Genomic DNA, 27,089 nt, shown 5'->3' with positions numbered 1-27,089 from the left:
CTGGGACCAAGGCCATTCAGCATTGCTTTGAATAGAGGTACTCTCTAATTCTAAGACTCCAGTTTTAATTATATACAAAACAATTCTGTAAATTAAATTACAAACTACCCCCGGCCACAATATACTCATTTTGCCTAAGTTTTAATCTCAGTTCATTGTCTCCTGGTGTCACTCTCCAAGGGGCTTCTGGGGCCTTCTTCACTCGAGAGTGCTGGATCCAGGCATTCTGCTCCTTGATCTTGATGGCGGTGAAGGTGGTGAGAAGCACTTGCAGTGGTCCCTCCCACTGTGGTTCCAAAGTCTTTTCTGCAAGAGGCTTAACATATACATAATCCCCAGGCTGTATGTTATTTACTGGTCCATCTAGCTCCCTGCTATGAGTTCCAGTCACATGTTTTCCATTTTCTCCGAGCTGTCTACTTAAAGCCACCATGATAGGTATTGTGGCTGGAATTCTGAAAGCAGTATTGTTTACTCTGGTCATCTCTCAAGCCTTGACAGTTCTGGTGGGGAACACTTCTGGCCACACTGAAAATGTATTTGTCAATACTCATAAATAGTGACACCTCCCTTTCCATGGGAGTTCTGAAAAGTCAATTTGCCACTGCTGTCCGGATCCATGACCCTTTCCAATCTGACCTAGTTTTGGTCTGGGGGTATCCTTGGGGTTAGTCTGGAGGCAAGGATCTCACTGTTGGTTTACCTGAGTAATAGTGGCATATAAATTCCTGGCAACGATTCTTTCAATCAGATATGTGTTCTAGAAAGGCTGTGGAAACTACTACTTAAAAGTCAACACTTAATTTCGATGCACTCTGTAACACTGGCAGCCTTGGTCATTCTGGGAAAGGAGCCACACTTTATAAAAGCTTTTAACTAGTCAGGCCCCAGTGTGTTTTCTCGTGCTCTTCCTTCACTAGTGATCACAAAAATGGGAAGGGATTACCAGTTCCCTTTCAATGGTAGCAGTAGTAAGGGACAGGCGTTCGGAAGATTTCGGGCTGTGATGGAAAATTACAGGAATCCTTCTGCCCCCCTCCCCATAGATAAGGATCACCCTTGGAATGTAGCCAAACAGGTAGCCCCCCTAACCTATGGATGCCAGTAACTTTCCACTCCATACTAACCCTAGAAAGTATAGCCAAACCCCTGTCTGATGTAGAGAAACCCCTTAGTCCATAAATACCCTTGAGACCCCTCAATAAAGGCCTTTAACCGTCCACCACATTGGTGTTAGCGTCCGTTATTGGCCCCGAAGGATCCCAAGGAGGAGATCGCCGTGCTGGACTCTGAAACCAGGTCATCGCGGCCTTCACAAGAAGGCAACATAGTGGTGCCGAAACCCGGGACAACGCAAGTCCGGGCGACAGGGGTACTCCTGGCCAGGGGACAGCATCCACAGCGCCGGAACGACTGTAACGAAGCAGGGGGACGCCCCGGGACCCGCGATTCGTATGGAAGCGATAGCAAAGGTCGTAAGTTTGATACATATGCAATGGGGAATCAAATGTGAACTCGGGAACTTTAATCTCGCTTTAACGAGACTCCTCGAGCTTGGGGTCATTGATCGACCCATAGATATATTACACTCTGAGGTGTGGCAGAAACGCACTGTCGCGTTAGCAGAGGACACAAAAGCCACAGGCAGCAGCAAAAGCCTGAAAGCGTGGGGGAAGGCAGAAGCAGCCCTACACAAAGCATTAGAAGAATGGGAGACGTGGAACGCTGCGCGTTCCTGTTTGTTAATCATGCCACAGCTGGGGGAGGGGGCGATAACGCGAAACTCCCCTGGTGGCGACCCGATTGAAAGCGGGGAGACGCGGGGGCCGGGCGCATCCCATCCCTCCCCGAGCCCAGAGCCCCCGGAGCCCCCGGGGGACCCCCTGACCCTTTCGGGGGACCCGCCGGGGCCCAAACCCCCTCCGGAACCCCCCGGAATGCCCGCGGGCCCCTCGCCTATCCCTTCCCCGCCGCTAGCTGACTTAGAGCAAGAAGCGGAGGGACTCGCGCGGTCCTTTTGGGAGGGACTGGCGGCAGAAGCCCAAAATATCGAGAAGGCAAGCGCATGGGCGGGTGGCGGAGGGGATCCGCCGCCTTTCCCGTTCGAATATGGCGCGGGTGGCCGGGAAGAGGGGTGGAGCCCGTCGGCCCGCGGCGGGAAGAACCCGAACCCAGCAGACACGCATGCGTGGGGGTGCGACAGAGGGCGGGCACTCGCTCGGGAGCCGCGCCCACTGCCGCCACCATATATGGGAGAGATCCCTCCCTGCGGGAGGCAGGGCGAGCCCAGGGGGCGGGAGTGGCACCGCCCCCGAGGGGAGGAGCGGGGCCGTAGCCGAACAAAACGGCAGGGGAGACCGGAAGTTCATTGGCAGTTGACTTCCGACTCTGAAGAGAACCACACCTCCCCAGACCGCTCTGCGGAGCCCACCGAGTCCAGCAGCGACTCGGAAACAGAGGAAACAGAATCAATGCGGTTTCGGACGAAACCAAATAAAACTTTTAACACAGCCGGGAACCAGCCCCAATACGAACTCACCGACTGGGGTAAAATCAAAATCGAATGCGCGGAATGGGCACCCGCAGCATCGGTGCATGCCTTCCCGGTGAGAATTACGGGACCCCAGGGGAACCAGCAAAGAACGTATACTCCCGTTAATTCCAAAGACATTCAGACAATAGTAAAAGCTATTTCAGAAAAAGGAATTAACTCAGGGGTGGTTTCCACTCTCGTGGATGGTCTTTTTAGCAATGATGATTTACTCCCTTTTGATACAATGCAAATAAGCCGTATGCTTTTTGAGAGGGAGGGAACGTGCGGGATTCAGCCCCCTCCCGCTATGGATGCGAGACGGCCCATCTATGCCAACCCATAGTGGGGCAGGGGATCTTCATACCCTATGCTCCCACAGGCAAAAGCACACAGAAAGGGAGAAACATGACCTACCCCAAAGCTTTGCCCACAAGGGTCACCGACGTCCCGACTGGTGATGAGGAAGCCTTCCAGATAGGCCGCTCAGCCAGGTCAGGCTCGGACCCAATCCTTCGCATGTTAGAAGCTACCTTTCTATCCCTGAATGAATCTAACCCTAACCTAACCGACTCCTGCTGGCTTTGCTACGATGTTAAACCCCCCTTTTACGAAGGAGTCGCTTTAGATACACCCTTCAGCTATTCCACAGCCGATGCCCCTCGCCAGTGCAGATGGGACACACCCCGCAAAGGAATTACCCTGAGTCAAGTCACAGGTCAGGGCAGATGCTTTGGCAATGCAACCCTAGCTAAGCGGAAAGGCGACGTCTGCACCGAAGTAGTTGAGCCCGACAGGAAGAATAATAAGTGGGTAGTCCCATCCGCATCTGGGATGTGGGTTTGCTAGAGATCTGGAGTAAGTCCCTGCGTGTCTCTTGCCAAATTCAATAACTCTAACGACTTTTGTGTTCAAGTTCTGATCATCCCTAGAGTCCTGTACCACTCAGATGAAGAGGTGTACCACCTTTTCGAAGAAAACAGCCGGCTCCACAAGAGAGAAATATTAACAGGTATAACTATCGCCATGCTGCTCGGCCTAGGGGCGGCTGGAACGGCAACAGGTGTCTCAGCCCTAGCAACTCAACACCAAGGACTGTCCCAGCTGCAGATGACCATCAATGAGGACCTGCAGAGGATCGAGAAATCCATTTCCTTTCTAGAAAAGTCAGTCTCTTCGCTCTCAGAAGTGGTCCTGCAGAACAGGCGAGGACTGGATCTCCTGTTCATGCAGCAAGGGGGCCTGTGTGCTGCCTTGAAAGAGGAATGCTGTTTCTACGCTGACCACACAGGAGTCGTTAGAGACTCCATGGCAGAACTCCGAAACAGACTAGCTCAGAGACAGAAAGACAGGGAAGCCCAACAGAGCTGGTTCGAATCTTGGTTCAATCAATCACCATGGCTAACTACCCTAATTTCTACCCTAATAGGTCCATTGGCAATGCTGCTTTTAGTTATTACCTTCGGGCCATGCCTGCTGAACAAGCTAGTCTCATTCGTTCAGGCCCGCCTAGAATGGGCTCGCATCCTGTTCGTGGGACAGCAACGGTTCCTGTGAATCCAACAGGGAACACTGCCAGTCACCAGAGACTTGCCTGGCAGAAACTTACTCAGGTTTCCCAAGACCCTTTTCCCTAGTCAGATCTCAACCTCCTACCTCATTTCAGTGCCTATGTATAGGACTACCTCGTTCATTTGTGAAAGAGGGGGGGGAAGTGTAGTAGTAAGGGACAGGCGTTCGGAAGATTTCGGGCTGTGATGGAAAATTACAGGAATCCTTCTGCCCCCCTCCCCATAGATAAGGATCACCCTTGGAATGTAGCCAAACAGGTAGCCCCCCTAACCTATGGATGCCAGTAACTTTCCACTCCATACTAACCCTAGAAAGTATAGCCAAACCCCTGTCTGATGTAGAGAAACCCCTTAGTCCATAAATACCCTTGAGACCCCTCAATAAAGGCCTTTAACCGTCCACCACATTGGTGTTAGCGTCCGTTATTGGCCCCGAAGGATCCCAAGGAGGAGATCGCCGTGCTGGACTCTGAAACCAGGTCATCGCGGCCTTCACAAGAAGGCAACAGGTAGCCCACCCCTTGTGGCTGTATTTCCCTTATGATTAGTATTATTATTATATTCTGGTTTACCTTCAAGGGAAATCTGTCCATAATTACCTCACCTTTTGCTGCTTTCTTTGCCTCTCCATCTGCCAGCTCATTTCCTTCCTCCAATTCTGAGCTCACTCTCTGGTGTGCCTTAATATGCCTTTTCAGGCAGCTGAACTGCTTCCAGCAGACGGATTATCTCTTCTTTCCTTGTGAGGTCAGCAGTCCCCTCTCCTTCCAGATGGCTTCATGTGCATGCACGACTCCGAATGCATACCTCGAGTCTCTCTGCATGTAGTCACTGCGTATCCAGCATGTCGCTTTCCACTGCCAACATCATTCCCATCAATGAACTAGGTCTCTGCATCATCCAAAGGAGTGTCCTTTAAGTCTGGGCAACTGGAGTAGGTAGCTTCAATGGTCTCCAGGCAATCGTGGTGTACTGTTTCTCCTTGATTTCCACTGAGAAAAGAAGCTGGGTTGACAATATTAGTCACCACTACCTCTACATCATCTTGCTCTACCATGATGGCCTGGTACTTCAGGAACCTCTGTGGTGAAACCAGTGGCTGCCCTTTACTGCCAGTACTGCGGACAATGTGTAGGACACTAGCACAGTCATTTTGTCCCAGGGTAAACTTGTGTGCCCCTTGCTGCTACAGCTCTGAGGAACCTGGCCATCCTTTGGCTGTTGCATCTAGTTGCTTGGAGAAGTAAGCAACTGCCCTCTTGTATGGACCCAAGTCCTGAGCCAGTATTCCCAGGACAATTCCCTGTCTTGCATGGGAAGATAGAAAGAATGGTTTACTTACATCTGGAAGTCCCAAAGCTGACATGAGGGCACTCTTTAGCTGGTGAAAGGCCCATGTGGCTTCCTTTGTCCACTGGAGATCTCTGTTTCCACTGGCAATAAGAGCATAGAGGGGTCTGACGAGCAGTTCATAATTATAAACCCACAAGCCGGCACCACCCTGCCATGCCTAAGAAGGTTCGGAGTTCCTTTGTCGTTTGGGGTTTCGGGGTTTGGCATATGGCTTCTTTGTGAGCCTGCCCTAAAGTCCGTTGCCCAGCACTCACCTCATACCCCAGGTAGATTACTTTCTGTTTCACTACCTGTGCCTTTTTCTTTGATACTCTGTATCCTGGGAGTCCTAGGAAATTTGAAAGGCTTACCATCCAAGCCACACATGCTTCCCTCGTCCAAGTGGTTACTAGAAGATCATCCACATACTGCAATAGCCTTCCTTCTTCCTGTGGAGCATCCCAGGACTCTGGGTCTTTGCAAGTTGTTCCCCAAACAGAGTGGGGGAATTTTGAAGCCTTGAGGCACATGGACAATGTGAGCTGGGTTTTGCACCACTTTTAGGACTTTCCATTTGAATGCAGAAATTTTTTGTCTGGCTTCGTGGATAGGGAGGCAAAAGAAGGCATCTCTCAGGTCTAAAACAGTAAAACAATTTAGCTCAAGTGTTAAACAAGTTAGTAAAGTATTGGATTTGCTACCACAGGGTATAAATTCTTTGTTATTTTATTGACAGCACTCAATCTAGTACTATCAATTATTCACCTGATTTCTTCCCTATCTTCTTTTCAGGGGCTACTGCTTAATTCTCACTGGTTGTGTTCCTTCCTTAAGCTTGATTACTATGGGGGGGGGGGGCATTTTTCACCCTCCCTGGTACAGCAGAGGCCCATACCCCCGAAAATACTTGTCCTAATATCTCTTTCCTAATGTCTTTCTTAATTTCAATGGCTGTTAATGTTAAGCCTAACATCTTTATATCATTTGCCTCCAGAATAACCTCCCCATTTGAGAATGTTTGGCGATTTGGGCATATACAAAAGCTTCTAAGTACACATGTTGCTTTAAAGGTTTGCAAAAGTATGCCTATTCAGACTGGCCAGTTGTTCCCCACACTACAACATAATCATTCTCCACAGGTACTAAAGCTTTATTTAAAACTGAATATATGGCCCCTGTATCAACTAAAATTCCACCCTTTTCCTCTGGTCTCACTGCCTCTCGCAGAGGGGTCTGTTACCTCCTAGTTCTGGATGAAATTGAACTGCCAGGAGGGGGATGGGTGCGAATGGGTATACCTTTGGAGCCTGAGTCCTCTTCCCTTTTGGGGAGGTCCTCCTTATCCTCCCTTACCTTAGGAGGAGCCTTTAACAAATCATATGTACTCATTTTGCGAGTTGTAAGCGCTTTGCATTTCAGCATGATAAACTTTGTCTGACTTCATGCATTGCTATCTTATGCTGCATGCTGAACAACACGTTTGATTTGCCTTCTCTTTGCTTTGTTTTCTTTTTCAAGAGCTAACACCAGTAGGTCAGAGGGGGCTCTGAACCCACAGTTACTCTGCCATTCTGTGTGATTTTTTAAAGCAAAAAACACATCAGCATACGGGACCTTATCCCATTTACCTTCCCATTTTAAAACAGCATTAACTGCAATAAGGTATTATAAATCTTTTTATTTTCTGAGCCGCCCCTACTTGTAGCAAACCCCATGGAGCTGGGTAAGGCTCCATGGAGAATTGAACAATAGGAACTGCTGAGACAGCAAAATAAGTTCCTGTCTCTCTGACCCCTGCCCCAAAGCTTATCTCTTTAACCCTATAGGCCATGTTACCTAACCCTTACTATTGGTCAAGTTTGGATCCCCCTTAACCCTATAAAAGGGGCCTACTTTAGCCCATTCGACAGAAGAAGAGCTGTCATTGGAACCTTCACAGCCTCTCCTGCAATAAACATCGCTGTGGAACCCCAAGGCGCTCCTTCTCCTCTCTTGCCGTCTGCTGCAGCCTCAAGCCAAGGGCTACCTACCTAGCAAGGAAGAGCTGAGATCCTAAGAGAGCTGATACCACTATAGAGCTGGCAATCACCAAGTTTGCTAAAGGAGGTAGCCCGTGGCATCGGCCTCAAGCTAGCCTAGCTTTCAGGCACCCTGTCTCCCTGAGGACTGGGCCCCCGGGCCAACTTGCACTGCTCGATAATAAGGCCAGAATAGAGGCTTTATTATAACTACTGGCAGCTTTCTCCCAGTGAGCCCCTCCCAAAAAGGGCTAGTTCAGGAACCTCTTTACTCTGATTAGTTCTCATTATCTCCTTCTCCTTATACTATCTTGTTTCCATCCAAGCCTCACAGTGTCTTTTCTCAGTTTTTCCTCACACACAGACCTCCAGGTGGCAGGTATCAGATGTGATCCTCTACACATAAGCTTTAAGATCTCAGATTCTGAATTGGTTTGATCAGGAACCTTCAATTTTAAGGCACAGAACAGCAATACCAGCCCCTCTCACAAACTCTGCATTGCACATAAGGTGCCACCCTCTCAATGCACCAAAAGCTCCTCACTTTGGCGTTTATCACTTAACCTCTATGGCGGATTGTTCTCAGTCCAAACTTACTATATTACCAGCTGAAGTCCCATAAACTCATTCGTCTCTTCTATCTAAACTCTGTTTTACAAAATCTCAGTCTTTTCCAGTTCTCTTCCCACACAATCTAGTTAAAGCATTGTTTCTACTGACACTCACTTTACTGCCTTGCAAAAGGCTGTGCTTGTTTCAGCAAAAACTCTGATATTGATATGCCCACAAACACAGACACCCCCCCCCCCCCCAACTCAATTTCACGAGAGTCAGGGCTTGAATTGCTCTGGGGGGGGGAATTCTTGGAATTCCTTTAATTCACTTTACCACAGTTAAACATAAATCACCATACCATAGTTCTTCTGTGTAAAATGCTACACTTGTTGCAAACAAAATCCTAAAATCTCCACAAACACCACTATACAATCCCAAGAATCAAATTACCACAATGCGGTGGAAGAACCACACAAACTCACTGGGAAGGGGCATATCTCTCAAAGTGCCCACTTTTCTCAACACAACACAGCATACAATACTTCAACATTTACTTACATCAGCTTTCTCTGGTCCTCACACACTCTGGACACAATCAAAATAACAGCACACAGTAAAATTCCAGAGATCAAGTCCAAACTACTAGGGCAGAGGAACTCCCTGAGCTAGTCCTCGTGGTTAAAATGCTCCCAATCTACACAAATCACCACCTTTAAACACAATAAATATCCTCACTGACATTTCTCCACTTGTTCCACTTCTCTGCGGGGCACTCCCTGCCCCCACAGCCTGCCCCAGCCGGCGCCTACAAACCTCACTCAGCTGCTTCAGATGCAGGTAGAACTCCCCCCTCCCCCCCCCCCCGCCACCAAACTCACTTGTTTGCTCTCTCTTTCATATGCCACACACTCGCACGATTACAAACACATTAACATTAACCACACTATGCATTAATCATACAATGTCTGGACACCACAAACACACACAGGTTCACTCGACCCGCCCCCAGGGTCACCAGCGGTCGCTCTACCGAACAGTGAACCCCCGTCTCTAGTCCAGCCGTTCTATCAGCTGCCGGCCTGCAGGCACAGAAACGAGGCTGAGCACTCGGAGGTCTCTGAGTGACCTATTCAGGCGTCCTAGCTCTCTTTTCCCCCGGGGGCCCCTCAATACCTACCGTATTCTCCACACACCAGCAGGGCCTTGTCTGTCTCCTCAGGAGGCAAGGCGAGACGAGTGGAGCTCCTCCGGGAAAATCCCGGGGTGCACCTCGGAGGTCCGTCTATTCTCCCCTGCCCCTGCTGCTGGGACAGAGACACATCCTCCTGCCTGGCTCTCCAGAATGTTTTGCGGGGATAAACAAAACTCCACAACTTTGCAAAAGTTGTAAAGCCGGTATGTTTATTACAGCACTGGACGCATGTGGAGATTACTCTCCTTAAAAGACATGCGTACTTCTGGGAACTCCAGGTCCCTTTTTATCCCCCTCTCAAATACATATGCATGCAGTTTCACAATAGATTCATACATATTCATTTCTATAAATTTCGTGTGACATTTGCCACTAGTTCTTCTTTATCAGAAAGAATTCCTAGGTCAGGTTGACCTTCTCTCACAGCAGTCGCTCTCTGTCTCTCCCCCCTTATCTCTGTCCTTCACTGAAGCAGTTTCTCTGAGCCTAGGCTTTTTACGAGAACAGGCAGTCAGACTAAATAGCTATGTTTTCAAACTACAGACTTAACTCAAAGATGTACATTTCACCTAAATCAAAATGGATTTCTACTCTGGAGAATTTCTACTCTGTCTCACATCTTTATCTCTTAAAGAACCAGATTTACAAGGCTTGTTTTGCACGGTGAAGGGGAATGAGGCCAATGGCTGGTGCAGAGACCTGGGTGCTCTTCTGTGCCTCACTGAAAAAACATCAGACCTTGAGACCTTCGCTTCACTCTATACATCCTTCAGTTGTGTAGTCCTGCTGTTTCCACAGTGGGTAGAGTCAGAGACCGACACAGATACCAACTTAAGGAATAGTGTAATGTACTATAACACAAAACTGCATAGAACCACAAAAGGATAAGCTAAGTAATGCACATAATCATTAATATGAAAGAATGCCTATAGTGATTAAGAAAGATACATCACCAGTTACCCTAATACTTTACCCTCATCCAAGCCTGCAGAACATCAGCAGTGGGGGAAGCTGTCACAGTGAAGGACTGTAGAACCACACCCCGTAATTGGGAAATCCTTGGCCATGCATCCACTTTTGCAGGCCACAAGACTCCCTCACTTTGCTGTGACAGTAGCCCAGCTTTTATACTGTTAAACAAACAAGCTGGCATAACTTCTAATTTCATTGTCCTGTTGGCTTTCTCTCAAATCCTGGCCAGGGCTCAAGGAGGAACTAAGGGAATTGTCTTTGATCCTATCCTCCCCTAATTAAGTCAGATGTGGCCTTATCCAGTTTCTAGATATGGAAAGGTAAATACAATTTTTGCCTATAAATTAACACATATAACAATACTTTGTTAATGAGGGAATATATATATATAACATTTGGTTGGAAGGTTCATCTAGAGGTCCACTTTGGCTCAGGGAGGGCCTGTTATTCAGACCTTAGTACTTCAATCCGTCCTTTGACCTATAAATGAACTACAACCTTCATAACAATTCTTTTGATAGTAGAATCTTAGATTTAGATATTAGTCGTAAAGGCACCACCTCTTATTCTTCAGTTAAGTGCTGTTCAAGTTCATTACTCAGAGCTATAATTTGCATTCCTTTTAAACCATGCCTGATTAGTTGCTATTCTTTAACAGATTCTGGTTTGTGGGATCTCGCCCTGCTGATGTTTTTACCTCAGATGCTTTTACAGATGGATTTGGCCATAGACCATGGAAGGCAGGGCACTGAAAGGAGGGGACACCTGACCAGGCCACAGTGGGAACCATAGGTTCTTGGGAGCCAGTATGCTAATAGAACCTTCCTATATTTGGTCAGCTTTCCAGTTTTCCTTCATCACTGGTCAAGACCTTTTTCTTATAAGGTAATGTTCTAAGTTCACTTTTCTGATCAGGCCTGTGCACCTATACCTGGCTGTGTTTGCCCTACCCCTGGGGTCTTGGGAACATAGTCTATGTACCTGTGTGATGTTTGTTATTTTTGCTATTAAAGTTTTTTATTTTCTGGCTAGTTCCATGGTTCCCATTCCTTTTATTAGCCAGTTCCTCTCCTGGCTAAGCCAAGGAGGGGAACCTCAGTGGGCTTCAGAGCTCATATCTGGCACCCGAGACTGGGACCTCACATTGAGGGACCTCCTCGGCTCAACTTGCCTGGGTCTTGGCCAAGTCAGTAGGACTTTTTTTCTCTTCTGGGGAAATCATCAGCTGATGTTGTTGGAAGCCGCCTCTTGGATCCGGCTCAGTTCTTTTGGACACCTGCCTGAATAAAGCAGGTAAGCAGAGAAAAAGATATGTCACTGTCATATTTTATGAAAAATCCCTTTGCCAGGATTTTTCTCCTGAGAAGCTGAGAAGCCTCAGAAAAGAAATGTAAACAATAATTATCTGATTGCTTGGAATGTGGTTTGGAGGTTGCTTTCCAACAGGTGCATCTTTGGTTCCATGCAAATTGTTTTTAATTAATGGCCAATCACAGCCAGCTGTGTCTGACTCCCTGAGTCTGTCACAAGTTTTTATTATTCATTTTTTTCTAGCTTTCTGATGTATCCTTTCTCTTTCTTTAATATAGTTTTAGTATATCATTTTCTTTTAATATAATATCATAAAATAATAAATCAGCCTTCTGAGAACTTGGAGTCAATTCTCATCTTTCACCTCGTCTTGGGGACCCTCAAAACACCGCAACAATTGGTGACCACAAAGATACGCTTATTCCTGTCTGATCCTCCCTTTATCGGGTGGGCATGAAGCGATATGCAGAATAAATAGACTCCACAACCCAATGTAGTTATGAAGTGGGTATGTATTGTCAGCGCCTGGCACAAGTGAGATAGCTCTCCTGAAAACTTGTACCCCAAGCCTCAGTCTGACCCACATCTTTATTCACAAAGATGTTCCATATGCATTACATTGCGCAACCTTTCCATGCATATTCAACCCCTGGCCCCGCCTGTCCTCGTCTCACATAGTAATTAGATCCACGCCCTTCTGGGCATGCATTGTTTGCTGTGGTGGTCACACAGGGATCACTTGGTGGTCTCTGAGGCTGAAGATCATGGTCTTCTTCATGACTGAACTTTTGAACTTTGCTCGTGCACTTTGGTCCCTTGGTGCTTATCTGAGTACATCTGTCGGTCTTGATGAGCTTGGAGACAGAGGAGCCCCTATATCTGGGTTTCTTGCATACCTTGGTCTTTTCCCGGTATTGTTCTTTATGCAAAAAGCTTCAGAAATTTGCATTTTCCTATGCCCTTTGTACCATGGCAGAGGTTTCTTAAGTAAAAGGTTAAAATTCAACACATAATTCTACAAGCTAAAATTTAAATGTTTAATTCATATTGCTGACTCAAGTGAACTCCAAAAATTTCTATTTCAGGCACACTCACCTAATCCAAATTTAAAATGGGAATAAGACTGTCTAGACCTCTGAGGAATGTTTATGGATGATGTAATATATGGTATAAAATAATTAATGCTGAAAGAGAAAACGTATATTATAAAATTGTAAAATCCAACGAGCCTCTGACCACAAGCAGCCCAAGGACAGATAACTACTTTGGAATTTCAAAATTCCTGAAGGCAGCAGGAGAACGATGCTCCATTAGCCCATGAATAGACGTGGCCAGCACGATTATGGGCTTCCTCCGGGGCCATCAAGAGAAACCCAAGTGTGATCATCGCTTGATAGATACCATCAATCAAGATAACCGAAGTTGCCAAGAAAGATGCATCTGAATACGCAACTTCCCCTGACATGATCAGCCCTTGCTACTACTCAGGAAACAGCAATTGTCCAACCCTGGACAGTGAAAGAAACTTTCATACATATGTGGGGTTACAAAAGAAATCGGGGCGCCTCTGCCTCAGGCATAAAAAACTGTATAAAACAGCCCCACTGGAAACAGCATTTGTGAACAGAGGGAGATCCGGTGCGATAGAGGTTGGATCTAGGTTCACCCAGCGCTGATCCTGGGCTCGATGCTGTCTCTTTGACTGTGGGTTTTTGAGAACGGTATTTTGGTCGCGAAAATAAAATCTTTTGTATTTATTGATTTGGAGTTCTGGCTGCTCATTTATAACAGACTGTTTAAAATACTTTTAGTTTTACATGAGTTGAAAAGCCTCCTATAATGGGTGTTTTAGAACTTTCCAGCTGCTGCCGCCCTCTCAACCACTTCTGCCTCACCCACCATTGCCCGCAGGAAAACCCCGCTGGCTGCCGGTCCAGCCCCACTCAGCGCAGCAGAAAACAGCACGGATTATGGAGTATTCTCTTTGGGGTTTTGGGATTCAGTGGGGGTTGCCCTTTACAACCTAGTCACTAAGGGAGATTCTCTCGCAGCTCGTCTGCTCCCTACTTTCTGCACTGTTTTTGAAACACTCAAGGCTGAAAAGCTCCAACTCCCAGAGCCCGACCCCTGCCCTGCCCTGCCGTGACAGGAGTCCGGGGGGGGGGTCTGAGACCATCCCACCACAGGCAACCCCCCCATGAGAAATTATACTCACTTTCAAATATTTTTGCTTTATTGATTTTGTCCCCTATTGTTCTTTACTGAATTTTTAAAAATTCTGTTGAGAATTGGGGGTTGTTTCTCACATGAACTGTCAAAAATGGTACTCACTTTCAAAAAATTATAAAGGTTTATTAAAACCTTATCAAAAATACAACAGAAGACTGAATAAAGAAAATAATACAGCACTGAGAGCAAAGGATTCAGTCACCATGTGCTCATCTACAAAATGGATGTTCCGCCTATACCTCTCGCCCCTCCCAAAGTCTTGTCAATCGTCTTCTTCTTTGCTGTCCAGTGGTGGAAGTCACTTACATTTTGATTGGAGGTCAGGTGCTGCCATAGTAACAAGCCAACCCTCCCTAATGCCCTGACTACTAAGGCTATCCCATGATAACAATGCTAGGGGGAGGGGAAACATAACTATACATCTACAAAACTTCTCATAACATATACATAATATTTGCCCTTTAATTGTGAAAGTCAGTCATCCCATTACTTATCTATGACACCCCCCCATCCTGGGACTGCTTCCAACCCTTCTAACCCTGAGGAGGGAATTTGAGAGCAGAGCTTGTTGCATACACAGGAGCCAAAGCTTTCAGCTACTCCTGCTCTCTCGTATTCACTCCCTTGTCACGCCTCAGACTGCCCTGGAATGGGATACGGGGTAGAGAATGCCACCGCGCACAGACGAAACCTAGACACAGGTTGCCCCGCTACCCTGGATCCCTTTCCCCCTCCTCCGCTTGGGATCCGAGACAGCAGTGGCCATGCCATCTCTGACCCCTCCCCTTCCTCCCTCCCTGCCTCGCCTTCCCTGTGCCTTTGCTACCCCAACCCCCCATTTTCCCTGCTCCTCCACCTCTCCAACCGCCCTACTATTCATGTGAAAATCCTGTTAAATTGCCTACTGATCACTCTGCTAATGTGTATTCCTTGCGAGAAGCCTTGCCTGTTAAGGTTTCACCCCTCAACTCCACCCCTGCTACACAGGGTCCTGCTGCTCCTACCCCGGACTACAACTCTCAGCATGCTTCGGGCCACTCCCCTCCTGGGGAAACCGGAACCACTCCCACCGCAGTCCCGGAAGCGCCGGTCTCCAAAATGGTGGCGCTCATGCCGGCCACATGGGAAGAGGTATCGGAGGACAAAAACAACGTTGTGACCTGCACCCTCAACCCCCTTCCTCAGAAGAAGACCTCACTTCACCTGGATCCAGTGATTCCATCGATCCATGGCAGAAGATCTGGCTGACTACGGTAAAAAACAGGAGGAGAGGATTGGCCCTATATGGAAACCTCTAGCCTACAGGCATATAAAGGGACTGAGTAAGGCTGACCAAAAACTATGGAAGAAATTCTTCTTTCTTGAACAATCTAATGAAAGCTACTGTGATATGTAGTATAGGTTATAAAATAATTTGTGCTAAGTGGAATTAAAACCACAGCATTATGGGTACTAAAACCAATGCCGGGCAACAGGCCAGCTAAGAAATTCAAAACACCAGGAAGGCACTGTTGCCAGAGATGTATATTCCAAAGGATTTCTTGTCTGACAAGACCCCAGCTGGAGACACTTCAGATAAGCATCACCAGTAACCACAGACTGAGAAATTCAAACAAGAAGGCAGCTGTCCCCAGGAATGTATATTCCAGGGGATTTCTTTTGTCTGACAGGAGGCATTTTGATAAGCATCACCAGCAACTACAAACTAAGTGATAGAAATTCAAATAACAGAAAGACACTGCCTCCAGAGATGTATATTCCAATGTATATTCCAAAGGACTCCAGCAGGAGGCATATTGAGAAGCATTATCAGAAGTTTTTCCTGGAAAGTTTCTTCCTGACAGCTCTGGAAAACCCAATGATATGCTAAAGAAAACCCCCTTCCAAAGCCCGAAAGATTGTATAAAAATGGACCCCTTGGAACAGATCAGGGGAGACCCATGGGGAAGCTGGTGCAGACCAGGTCTTAGAGTCTCCCCCAGCCCTGACCGCCCGGGCTCAGAGCCGAGATTGCTTGTGGCTTTTTCCAAAATTATACTTTTCATCATTTAATAAATTTATTTGATTATTAAATTGGAGTATTCATTTATAACACTACTTTCTCTGTATATCCTTTAACCCCTTATGGCTTAAAACACGTGATGACTGTGCTGCTATCTCCACTTGAATTCACACTGTGGGAGAGGGGGTGGAAGAGACTTATATCAACTGTTGTTTGTCGATGCTGAAGACCAAGCATGGTCAGTGTTAACACTATGTGAAAAACGCCAATCACTTGTTTTGAAATTTTAAAAGTTTAATAGTAATAAAATAGTTATAAAAATAGTAATACAAATTAGATCAATAAGAATTTGGACAATCAGAGTTAGGACAATAGAGGACAATAAAAAGCAAAGAAATACACACTGTCCAGATGCTTCCTGGGAAACTAAGGCCCGAAAGCATACACACTAAAAAAGGATTAACTCTTAAAAGCAACAGCCTGTTGCATATTCATATATCTCATACACGATGCATAATTTTTTTTAAACAAAGGGTGTTCTCTGGTTGGCTCCTCAAAGTCTGGAAGGAAGTGGAAGAAATTTGGTCTTTTCCCAATAAGGAGGCAATATTTCTTCTCTTGGGGATTTAGGTGTCTTGTTGCTGTTATCTCTGTGCAAAGAATTTCTTGATTATCTCATCCTTTTCTTGAGCTAGTTAAAAAAAGTATCTTATATTGCATAGTTTCTATCTTAACATTATGTTATAACCTAAAACTATATTTACCACACTACTTAAAAAAAGATTAATACAATACTACTAATTAATACAACATAAATCATATAGTATTCCTTTTAATATCTGCAAAGAGTCAATCATATAATATGCACTTTTCACAATCCTCCCTCTTTCTTTTTGTAAATCATTTGGCTCGAGCAATATTTATTGTTTTCTAGCCTTCATTATTAGCTCATGTTTTTCACAAATAAATCTCGCTTCTTTGAAGGGGTCTTCTATATTATTTTGTTTCTTTAACACCATAATCCTTTGCACCATTTTTGTAGCCAACTTTTGGTCCATGGTCACAAATTGCATGCCTTGGACTACACTGGTGATGAGCCAAATGAAACAGGGGATCAGACAAGGAAGAAATATTAGACCAGCTGTAGCGCATAAAAGGAATTTAATATGTGATGTGAGGTAATCCATGTTTATATGAAATATGCATAAAATAAAGTTGAAAATAAAATTGTGTATGTAACTAAAATCCAAAAGCCTAAGACCACTGACACTCAGGAGACAGATTGCCACAGTAAAATTGTGAAACTCCAGATGGCAGCAAGGAAAGGAAGCCTAATTAGCAAGCAAAAGGACGTGGCTGGTGCGGAGATGGGCCTTTCCGGGGACTATCCAGGGAACACCCAAGAGCAATGAACACTTGATAAGTATCTTCAATCAAGATAACATGAGTGGTCAGGAACATACATCTGAATACCAAGTTCCCATAACTCGATCAAACACCAGCCACCTCCCAGAAACAGCATTGTCCAGCCCTGCACAGAGAAAGGAGACTTCATGCATATGCAGAGTAGCAAAAGAATGGGGGTACCTTTGTCTCAGGCAGAAAAAACTGTATAAAACCAGCCCCAACGAAGACATTTGTGAACAGAGGGGGTGCGATGCGATAGAGGTCAGATCGAGGTTCACCCACTACTGATCCCGGGCTCGACGCTGTCTCTTCGACTGTGGCTATCGAGGACCGTGTTTTCAGTCATGAAAATAAAATCTTTTGTTCTTATTATTAATTTGGCATTCTTGTTGATTATTTATAACAGGAAGAAACCTTTTTCCACCATTCTATTCCCAACATGTTATCCCACCAACTAGTATTTAGCATTGATTCCCACCTTTGAACTTGTACATGGCCGATTTTTCTGATATCATTGACTATATCCAGGACAGCATCCTCATTGTCATCTATTTTTAAACAACAATCTGATGTACTGAATTTTCCACAAACATCCCCTTCTTCATCTAATAAATAGTCTAAAGCCAACCTATTCTGATACACGGCCACTCTTGTTTGGGTTTGTTGCCTTGATATTAATTCCATTGCCTGACCAGTTCTGTTTGTTATTATCTCTACATCGGCTTGGAGTCTTATAATATGATTTAGCATATAAATTGAGGTCCAATATCCCCAACTCCCATCTTGTGCCCAGGTGGCTGGCCCATACATTTCCAATATGCATTCAGGGGGCCATTCCTCATCTCCCCATTTTTGGAATCCTCCAATCAAATCTCTTTTATTTCTCTTTAGGTCCTCATAAGCTGGTATCCCTAATTGATCTCCATCAGGTCCAGGTAAAAGAAAAAATCCTGGCTGTATGATTCCCAGAGTACAGCTCCCTTTCCACCGAGAGGGGAGTTTTGGGTGTGCTCTTTTTCTACATATCCAAAATAAGCCATCTGGAGCTTTCTAATAATATTTTTTTTTTGTTGATCTATACTCTCACAAAATTTGGAGATTTCTGGGATGCGAAAGTAAGGATTCTTGCCTGTATCATTACATTGAAAAGTCTAATTTTATTATTATACTTAAAATTTCCTTTTTTGTTTTTTCCTGGGTCCAGTACATGGTTGGTTCCTCTGGGATCCACCATACAGAAGTTCTATTACTAACCTTATATTTTATACAGGGAGTTTTTCCTACTTCATGAATGAACTTTTTCCCAGTGTGCCAGAGGCATTCTTCCCCTGTCACTATTGAACTTAAAATCCACCCTTCTGGTCGGTTTTCTCCACTTATACTTGTTTGGTTGTACTTAAGGAGCTCAATTGGACCTAAGCTGCTGCCTTTCCATGGCCATTCTTCTGACATCAAAATCCCTCCACAAACCCAACAGTTGGTTAAGTTCCCTACTTATTCTTTCCCCTAATTCTACAAACTGATTTTTACCCATTCTTGAGATATCTATTTCTTTTTCTAATTGCCGTTCAAGTGAGATTGGCACAGGTTTAGGTGTTTGTGCTGGCTTAGCCTTTTTGTTTATCTATTGCTCTTTTATCAAATCTTGTGCTTTATTCCCAATAGCATATGTGAAACAAATCCATCTCTCCCCTTTTGGGCATTGACTTCCCATCCTATTACCACTTGTTCCTAAGTTCTCTGCAATCCAATACTTTTTCCCATTGTGCATGCAATTGCCTAATTTGGATGGGATATAACAGTGACTGTTGACATGAGTGTGAGAAATAAAAAAGGAACTTTGGTGTCTTTCTAGATACAGCTTTCGATAACACCTGTGACATGACTTTGTTGGTATCCCAAAAGGGAAAGACAACAAATGAGTGACAGAAAAAGGAATAACAGAGGTCCAGTATGGCTTATATTCCCACCTCCCATGCCTATGGGGTTGCAACCCACAGCAGGTGTATATGACCTTTTTGGTGGCGAATACAGAAGCCAATCCAGTCTTGCCCTCTATGTCCTTGTCACTTTCTCTTAGCTAATTTCCAGGCAAATAGTTTTTGACACTCCTTAACTGTGGTTTCCCACTGTTCCTCAGCTATCTCCCATCCAACAGGCACCAATAATTCCCATCCACAAAACAAAGGTATTATTTCAGTTGTTTTGAGTTCTACCTGGATGGGGGATCGATTTGGCACTTGACACTTCCTGCAAAGAGGGCATTGATTGTGTGAACTACAAAAACCAATTCTTCCTACAGTTTAAACATTTACATTTAACCCAGCTAGCATGTCTGGTATTTGGGTAAGTCAAACAGGATATTTGATATGGCACTGATGGAAGTTGTAACTCCTCCTCCTCTTTGTATAAATCACAGACTAAGGCCAGAATACAAGAGCTCTCTGTCCAAAACAGTCCTGATCCTCCTTTTTGGAGTGGAAGTATTCCTCACCAAGGAGGTCATCGGAGGCGTCTGTGGGTTCCTCTCATTTTGCCTCACAACTGTCTCAAGGACAGACATCAGGACCCTGGGGACTCTGACTGGAATTCTGGCTTGCCAGTGGTGGATGAACGCCAAATGATTCTGAGGCCTGAGCAGAGTTCTGGCTTGCCAAGCTATTGTTTGCAGTTGTGTTTGCTGCTATGGAACACTGAGCCTGGTGGAAGAAGAATGGGCACCGTGCCCTCCATGTTTGCACCTGCTTTCGCAACAATAGCCCTGGAATTTTCCCACCTCTTGACTTGGCTGGACTTTTCTGGGGTAACCTTTGGTGGTCCCCACGGAAGACCCTTCATCTGCTTTACAACCACTGTGACAGACAGACTGAGATGGGAGAAGCCTTTCCCTCAAGGACTAAGACATGAAACCCCTAAATGGAGACGCTCCTCCTCCTCCCAAGGACTGAGACTGAAACCCCTAACCCAGCAGAGGTGTGTGGGGAGCTGACCTGACTAAAGCGAGATGTTTGCCTGCAGGTGTGACCATGGGACCAAGAAGACAATGGTTCTCGCCTACTGCTGAGAATATGGACTGTTTGTACCCTTCTTCAATGCCTTTTTTCCCCTCAGCAATTTCAATAGACTATTCTTTATTGTATCTGATTCTTCTCAGCGATTTCAAAACCTGTGTCCCCCCCCCCACCAAAAAAGGACTATAAAGAACCTTGAGTTGACCAGTGTCCTTTGAGATCTCCCCTGACGTGACCAGGCGAACTCTGTTGACTGGACTTTGAAGGACTTTGTCTTTCTACGTTTGGTAGCTATATACCTTCCTTCACTTCCTCCCTCTCTTTTCCCTATTCTTTCCTTTTCCCCAATCCCCCTAACACATTTGCTGTGGTCATTTCAATAAAGGTGCATTCTTTTTTGATTCTTACTGCAATCCTCTTTCTGTGTTGGTTTTTTGCACTCTGAGATCAGTTAACGAACCATCACGAATCCTGTTTGTAGAATGGATCGTGACATTAAATTGGCGTCATGGACAGGATTCTGATAGACAGAGGGGTTTGCAGGGTTGAGTGTAGTCTGTAACAGGTGGAAGAACATTTCACTCCACAAGGGGTGTGATTCAAATTTCCTGCAAACCGCACACACCTAGGTGAAAAGCATCCTCATACTTTGTTGAGGGTTCTGTCTTCAGAATTTCACAAAAGATATCTCAGTGCAAAAGGGGAAATTGTTTCTGTTGTGTTTGTGTGTGTCTGGACCGTTTGGGAAGGAAGGGGCAATTTTAAGAAATTAAGCAAGGGCCTCCCAGGCAGATTAGTCCCTTCACCTACCCAGGGAAGTGAGGGGAAACACAGCAAGAGCTGTGTGGTTCTGTAACTTAAATCAGTATTTCCCTGTTGTATTTTTTGGTCCCCTCAGGAAAAAAAAAAACAACAAACGTTTTAGCATGTGTGTGTCTAGACTGTCTGGGAAGGGACACTTTTGGAGTAATTAAACAGGGCCTACCAGGCAGATTTTTGTCTCTTCACCCACCCAGGGAAAGTTAGTGAAGGGAAAACACAGCAAAAGGGCTGTGTGATTGCATAACTTGAGTCTATACTTCCCTGTCGTGGTTCTAGTCCCTTCACAAAATGAGTGAAAAACCTCAGTGCAAAGGTAAAAGCTGAATTTTATGCTCTGCTTGCTAAATACAATGCAAAGCCATCCCCCGGTGGAGAGGTTTGGGCAGAGAACAACTGGTTTAATTTAGAAAATGTTATTGATAGAATATGTTCTTGCAACATGAAACAAAATTCAAACTGGGCAAAAATAAAACCATCCTCTGTTCAGTTTTGGGAGCCTGTCTTACAGCAGCCATAGAAACTCGCTTTAAGAGAAGAAATGAAGAAATAGCAATAATAGACTCCTTTCAAAACCTAGTTGAAATTTTGCAAAAACAATTAAATGCAGATAGAAATGAAATCTATATCTGCTTTTAGAGAGGAATGTGTTAAAAATTCACATAGTGCTGACTCCTCTACAGAGGCAGAAGAAAAGGACACTCCTCACATTACACAGACCTATCCCCATAAGGAACTTGAGGCAGTAAAAAATTGTGGGGAATACTGCTGTCCTCGTTTAAGACCCTTAGTTAAAACAGAATATAACTATATTAATGATGAGGATCTTGACCCACATATCACAACTAAACAAATACCATTCAGCGCTACTGAATTAGCTAAGCTGAAAAAAGAATTTGGGCACCTCCCACAAGAATCGGAGACAGAATATGTCTTCTGAGTGTCCTTCACTGGTCGACATCAAATTAAATTAACTGAACAAGAAGCCAGTGGGTACTGGGGACATGGTGTCTTCTTAACAACAGGAGATAAGCATGACGCATGGTCCCTAACACAACACACGGCTTTTTGGACCAGAGGAATTAATCCTTTAGAAAGGAGTGACCCCCTGGCAATTGTCAGTACCACTGACCAGCTTTTAGAAAGTGTGCACAAAGCTGCCTGCCTGTAAATGATTCATGAAAAGAAATTAATTCCTGGTTTTGAATCTCTGATGCAATTACCTGTGATGCCAAAACTTATGACCCCTTTAATTTGTGAGCTTCCAGAAACACTTAAACCTACAGCAATCACTCTACAGAAAACCATAATGGCTCTAAGTCCTGTAGAAAGACTAGATAGATTTCTCAGTAACTCCACTGACCAAACTGGATCTACTGATCCTGGCTTCACTCCATACTCCTCCCCCTCACAGTCCGCAGCTTCTCAGTCTGATTCACCTGTCAGCAGCCGTAAAGTCTGGACATGGGATGAAGTTGCAGTAGATCTGATTAATTATTGTAGACAATATGGACCTGTAAAAACCCCGGAGGAGAAATCAGAAAAAACAAAAGGTGTTTGGTTTATTGGCACTCCTCACACTGAAAATGTAGAGAAGGGAAAACAGATCTCTAACCGCCACCATTGGTGGTTGTTGGGAATTAAAAAGGGAGTCCCCAAAGACATGATGGACGGTTTGCCCCTTGATAAATTGCAGAAAATAATAAATAACTGGCACTATCGAAAACCAAATCCATCAACTCAACCCAGTGCACCCCTCCCTTCTCAGGAACCAACACACACCTCCTCCAACACACTAACTCCCTCTCAGCCTCTCCCACAAAACATAGGCAATGAGACAAAATTAACTCTATCCCAGCTCCTCTCTCATAATGTGGGCAGCGGAACCCTCACCCCGTCTCTCTCACAAAACACTGGTGGTGAGCCAAAATTAACCCTCTCACAACTCCTCTCTCAAAACCTAAGTAACACAACAGTCCCCCAGCCCCTTCTCCAGAACACAGACAATGAACCAAAACCAACAGGGTCTTCAGGAAAGTAATATCTCCACCGCTTACAAGTGAGTGAAGAGGTGGAGCATGGGTTTATTTAAGAATGCTCACTAAAAATAAATCTGGAGATATAATAATCGCAGCTATCATGGGCCCCCAAAAAGTTCTAGTAATGTTTTTAATTGATACTAGGGCTCAAATTTCTGCACTAACTAGAAAGGACACCCAAAAGTGTGGAATTGTTCCATCTAAAAGACAATGCTGTTTTCTTAATGCTCTGGGAACTACAGAATCTATGAATGTGGCCCTAGTCAAACTCATGCTCCCTGGAGATGAAAATCAATTAGTTGTCAAAATGGTAATCGGGGACATTCCAAATAATTTATTAGGGATGGATGTCCTTGCTGGGAGGCAGTGGGAAGACTCTGAGTGATTTCTGTGGTCTTTTGGCACTCCGCCACTTAACATTAGGCTGCTTCAGACTGCACCCTACCTGTCGTATATTAAAACAACCAACATAAAACAATACCCTCTACCTTCTGGTGCCAGGGAGGGCATCAAACCAGTTATACAGGATTTGCAAAACCAAGGGGTTATAATTCACACACATTCTCCTTTTAACTCGCCAGTGTGGCCCGTTCGAAAGCCGAATGGCAAGTGGAGGCTGACAGTAGATTTTCACAGACTTAATGCCAACACAGACCCTCTCACAGCAGCAGTCCCAAACTTAGCTGAATTAATAACATCGATTCAAGAAAAAGCTCACTCAATCATGGCAATTATAGATGTCAAAGACATGCTCTTTATGATACCTATACAGCCAGAAGATATGGACCGTTTTGCCTTCACACGGGAAGGACAACAATATACATTTACCAGGCTTCCCCAAGGCTACAAACACTCCCCAACTCTAGCCCACCATGCTTTAGCACAGGAATTAGAAAAAAAACTCAAACCTGACGCTGTAGCTGTTTCTCAATACACTGATGACATTTTGGTGGGGGGAGAGGAAATAGAGGTAGTGGGGGAACATCAGCAGAAAATAATCTCACTTAGAAAGCCTTGATTTGCAGATTCCCCCAAAAAAATTCAGAAGCCTTCTCAGGAAGTGAAGTTTTTGGGAATTTGGTGGAAAGGAGGTATGACATGTATTCCACCCAATACCCTAACCTCTCTAGATCAGATTAAAATGCCTGAATCCAGGAAAGACCTCCAGCAAGCTCTAGGACTATTAGTATTCTGGAGGAAACACATCCCAGATTTTTCAATAATTGCTAGGCCCTTTTATGACTTGCTGAGGAAAGGGGTAAAATGGGATTGGACTCCTTTTCAGGAAGAAGCATTGCAATTGCTGATTGTTGAGGCAACAGCTCACCAAGCACTAGGCCCTATCCATCCCACAGATCCCTTTCAGGTGGAATGGGGGTTTGCCTCCTCAGGGCTATCAGTACACATCTGGCAGCGGGGTCCCAAGGGTCCAACATGCCTGTTGGTTTTTATTCCCATGGTTTCAAAGATGCTGAGAAAAGATTCACTATCTGGGAAAAGGGATTGTTTGTGGTTAGCTTAGCTCAGCTCTCATAGAAGTAGAAAAAAATTGCACGACAACAGCCTATTGTGTTAAGAGGTCCTTTCAAAGTTTTTAAAGCTGTCACTAATGGGCCCCCCCCGCCTGACAGGGTAGCCCAGAGAGCCTCAGTTAGAAAGTGGTACACTCAGATTGAATACTACTGTAATACATTCTCAATGACAGAAGGTGCTGCTAAAAATTTAGCAATCTAAGACACTGAGAGCCTGGCTAGCACCCAAGATAAACCTGCTTCTGTACTCAAGGCTGCCCCTCCTTTCTCCCCCAAACTAGCAGCAAATTCTTGGTTCACAGATGCCGCCTCGAAACGGGAAGGGAAGGTATGGAGGTAAAGAGCAGCTGCCTTACACATTTCATCTGGTGAAAGAATCATTACGGAAGGGGAGGGCAGTCCTCAGGTTGGAGAACTCATTGCTGTTTGGAGCGGCTTCCAATGTGAGGCTCAGAACACTTCTCTTGTCTGCATTTACACTGACTCTTCTGCAGTGTACAAAGGTTGTACTGAGTGGCTTCCTTTTTGGCAGCAAAATGACTGGGAAGTTAACAGAATCCCAGTGTGGCAAAAGAAGTGGCAAGAAATTTTGCTGTTGGTTGGATAGCTTCTCACCAAACAGATGGAAATCCAGCAGGAGAGTGAAATAATAGAGCTGATGAGCTAGCAAGGCTCAGCCCCTTGAAAAAGGAACTAATTACTGAGGACTGGGATCAACTATTAGAATGGCTGCATGTAAAAAGGCAGCACACGGGTGCAAAAGATTTGTACAAGGAAGCTCATGCTTGGGGTTGGCCTGTTATCAGGGAAATGTGTAAAACATGCATATCAGCCTGCGAGAAATGTCACAGGCAACTGGAAAGACATCCTTTAGAAGATGACCCTCTGCATTTAAGAAAGGGTAAAGGCTTATGGGACGCATGGCAGGTAGGCTATATTGGCCCCTTTAAGAAGTCGGGAGGTAAACACTTTGTGCTAGTAGGAGTAGAAATTGTATCTGGATTGGTTCAAGCTGATGCTTTTAAAAGAGCTACAGGTGATAATACAGTTAAAGCTTTGCAGGGGTGGTTTGGAACTTTCCCAAAGCCACAGGAAATTCAATCTGACAATGGGTCCCACTTCACTGCTAGAGTTGTACAGGATTGGGCAAAAGGTGAAGGAATTAAGTGGACTTTCCACACCCCTTACTACCCTCAAGTTAATGGGATCTTAGAAAGGACTCCTAAAACCACAGGAGGGAAATTGGGACGTTCGGTTATGGGAAGCTGTTAAAAGAGTGAACAGTAGATGGAGGGTCAATGGATGTCCCAAAATCACTGCCTTTTACCTGACACCTCCAAGCATCATCCCCTCACTGCAGGGACCTGATGATTCAAAAAATCCATCACATTACCCTGGACAACCTGTTCTGGTGGACCTCCCTACTGTAGAGGAAGTACCTCTAGTGCTGAAAACCCCTCTGAATAAATATGCATGGGTGGCCTCTGATGCTCTAGGGAAAGAGGATCGGATAAATACATGCTGGATAATCCCATCATTTTAACTCTTTTCTGCCTCTCAGTGCCAGGATTTCTGTTGTTTTTGCTTTTACAGAAGAACCCCGAGGGACGTGAGAATCATCTGAACCATGATAACACTGGTGATACTTTTCTGCATCCTACCCCAACTCCGTGGACAAAATCCTGCTGAGTGGTCATGGTCTGAAGCTACCATCCATCACACTAATATTCTAGGATCATATCTCAAGGGTTGCCACCCAAACCTAGCTACTGTAGTGCTGCATGACTTCAAGCTATATCGTCCAAGTGAGTGGGGATGGGATCAAAACAACTGGATTAGAACCCTAACTGGAATAATTGGTGAGTCGATTGTGGTAGCATGCAGAAAAGTGGAAGGATCTCTCCATGAGAAAGCGCCTCCATTACAGTTGCCGGAAATTTTATGGAACCAGGTGGAAAAAATTATCTGGATATCCCTTCAGCGAGACTGTGTCCTACAAAGAGGTGGGAGTGTGCAAACCAAATTCCCCTCACTCTGTGTTGATGCCAGGAGTATGTTGGTAATTACACTCTAGGTCCCAAAACTAACAATGTTGCAATTACGAAGGATTGTAAAAATGAACCAATTGATTGCTGGCACAATTTTACTTTAGCTAAACCGACTTATGTGACATGACGCTGGCAAAATAACTTGACTGACCCGTTAGGTCTGAGAGGCCTGGTTTATAAATTTAAGATAGACACTATAGCAAAACCCACACTGAGCATCATAGTTACATCCCCATGGATAGAAGGGACTGAGATCATGAAGCCCACATTAAGTACAGTAGTTACATCTCAATGGGCAGAAAGCACAAAGCTCACACTGAGTACAATGGTTACGTCCCAGCGGATAGAAGGGGCTGTGACTACGAAGCCCACATTAAATACAACAGTTAGTTCTTTTTAATTAGTAGAAGGGACCGAGAGTCCCCTTACTGAATGACCTTGGTCCCAGGCTTTTGTACAATTTACCGGATCCATGGGAAATGTAAAGGGTTTGAACCTATCAACTGTAGTTGTACATGAGA

General features: G+C 45.0%; 1 pseudogene; it reads left to right on the top strand.

Moving 5' to 3' along the window:
* Positions 1-242: 242 nt before the first annotated feature.
* Positions 243-27,089, top strand: part of LOC143696618 (uncharacterized) — a 34,668-nt pseudogene continuing 7,821 nt past the window's right edge.

The sequence above is a fragment of the Agelaius phoeniceus genome, chromosome W (assembly GCF_051311805.1).
Source record: "Agelaius phoeniceus isolate bAgePho1 chromosome W, bAgePho1.hap1, whole genome shotgun sequence".
Taxonomy (NCBI): Eukaryota; Metazoa; Chordata; class Aves; order Passeriformes; family Icteridae; genus Agelaius; species Agelaius phoeniceus.
This window is presented reverse-complemented; position numbering and strand designations above follow the sequence as displayed.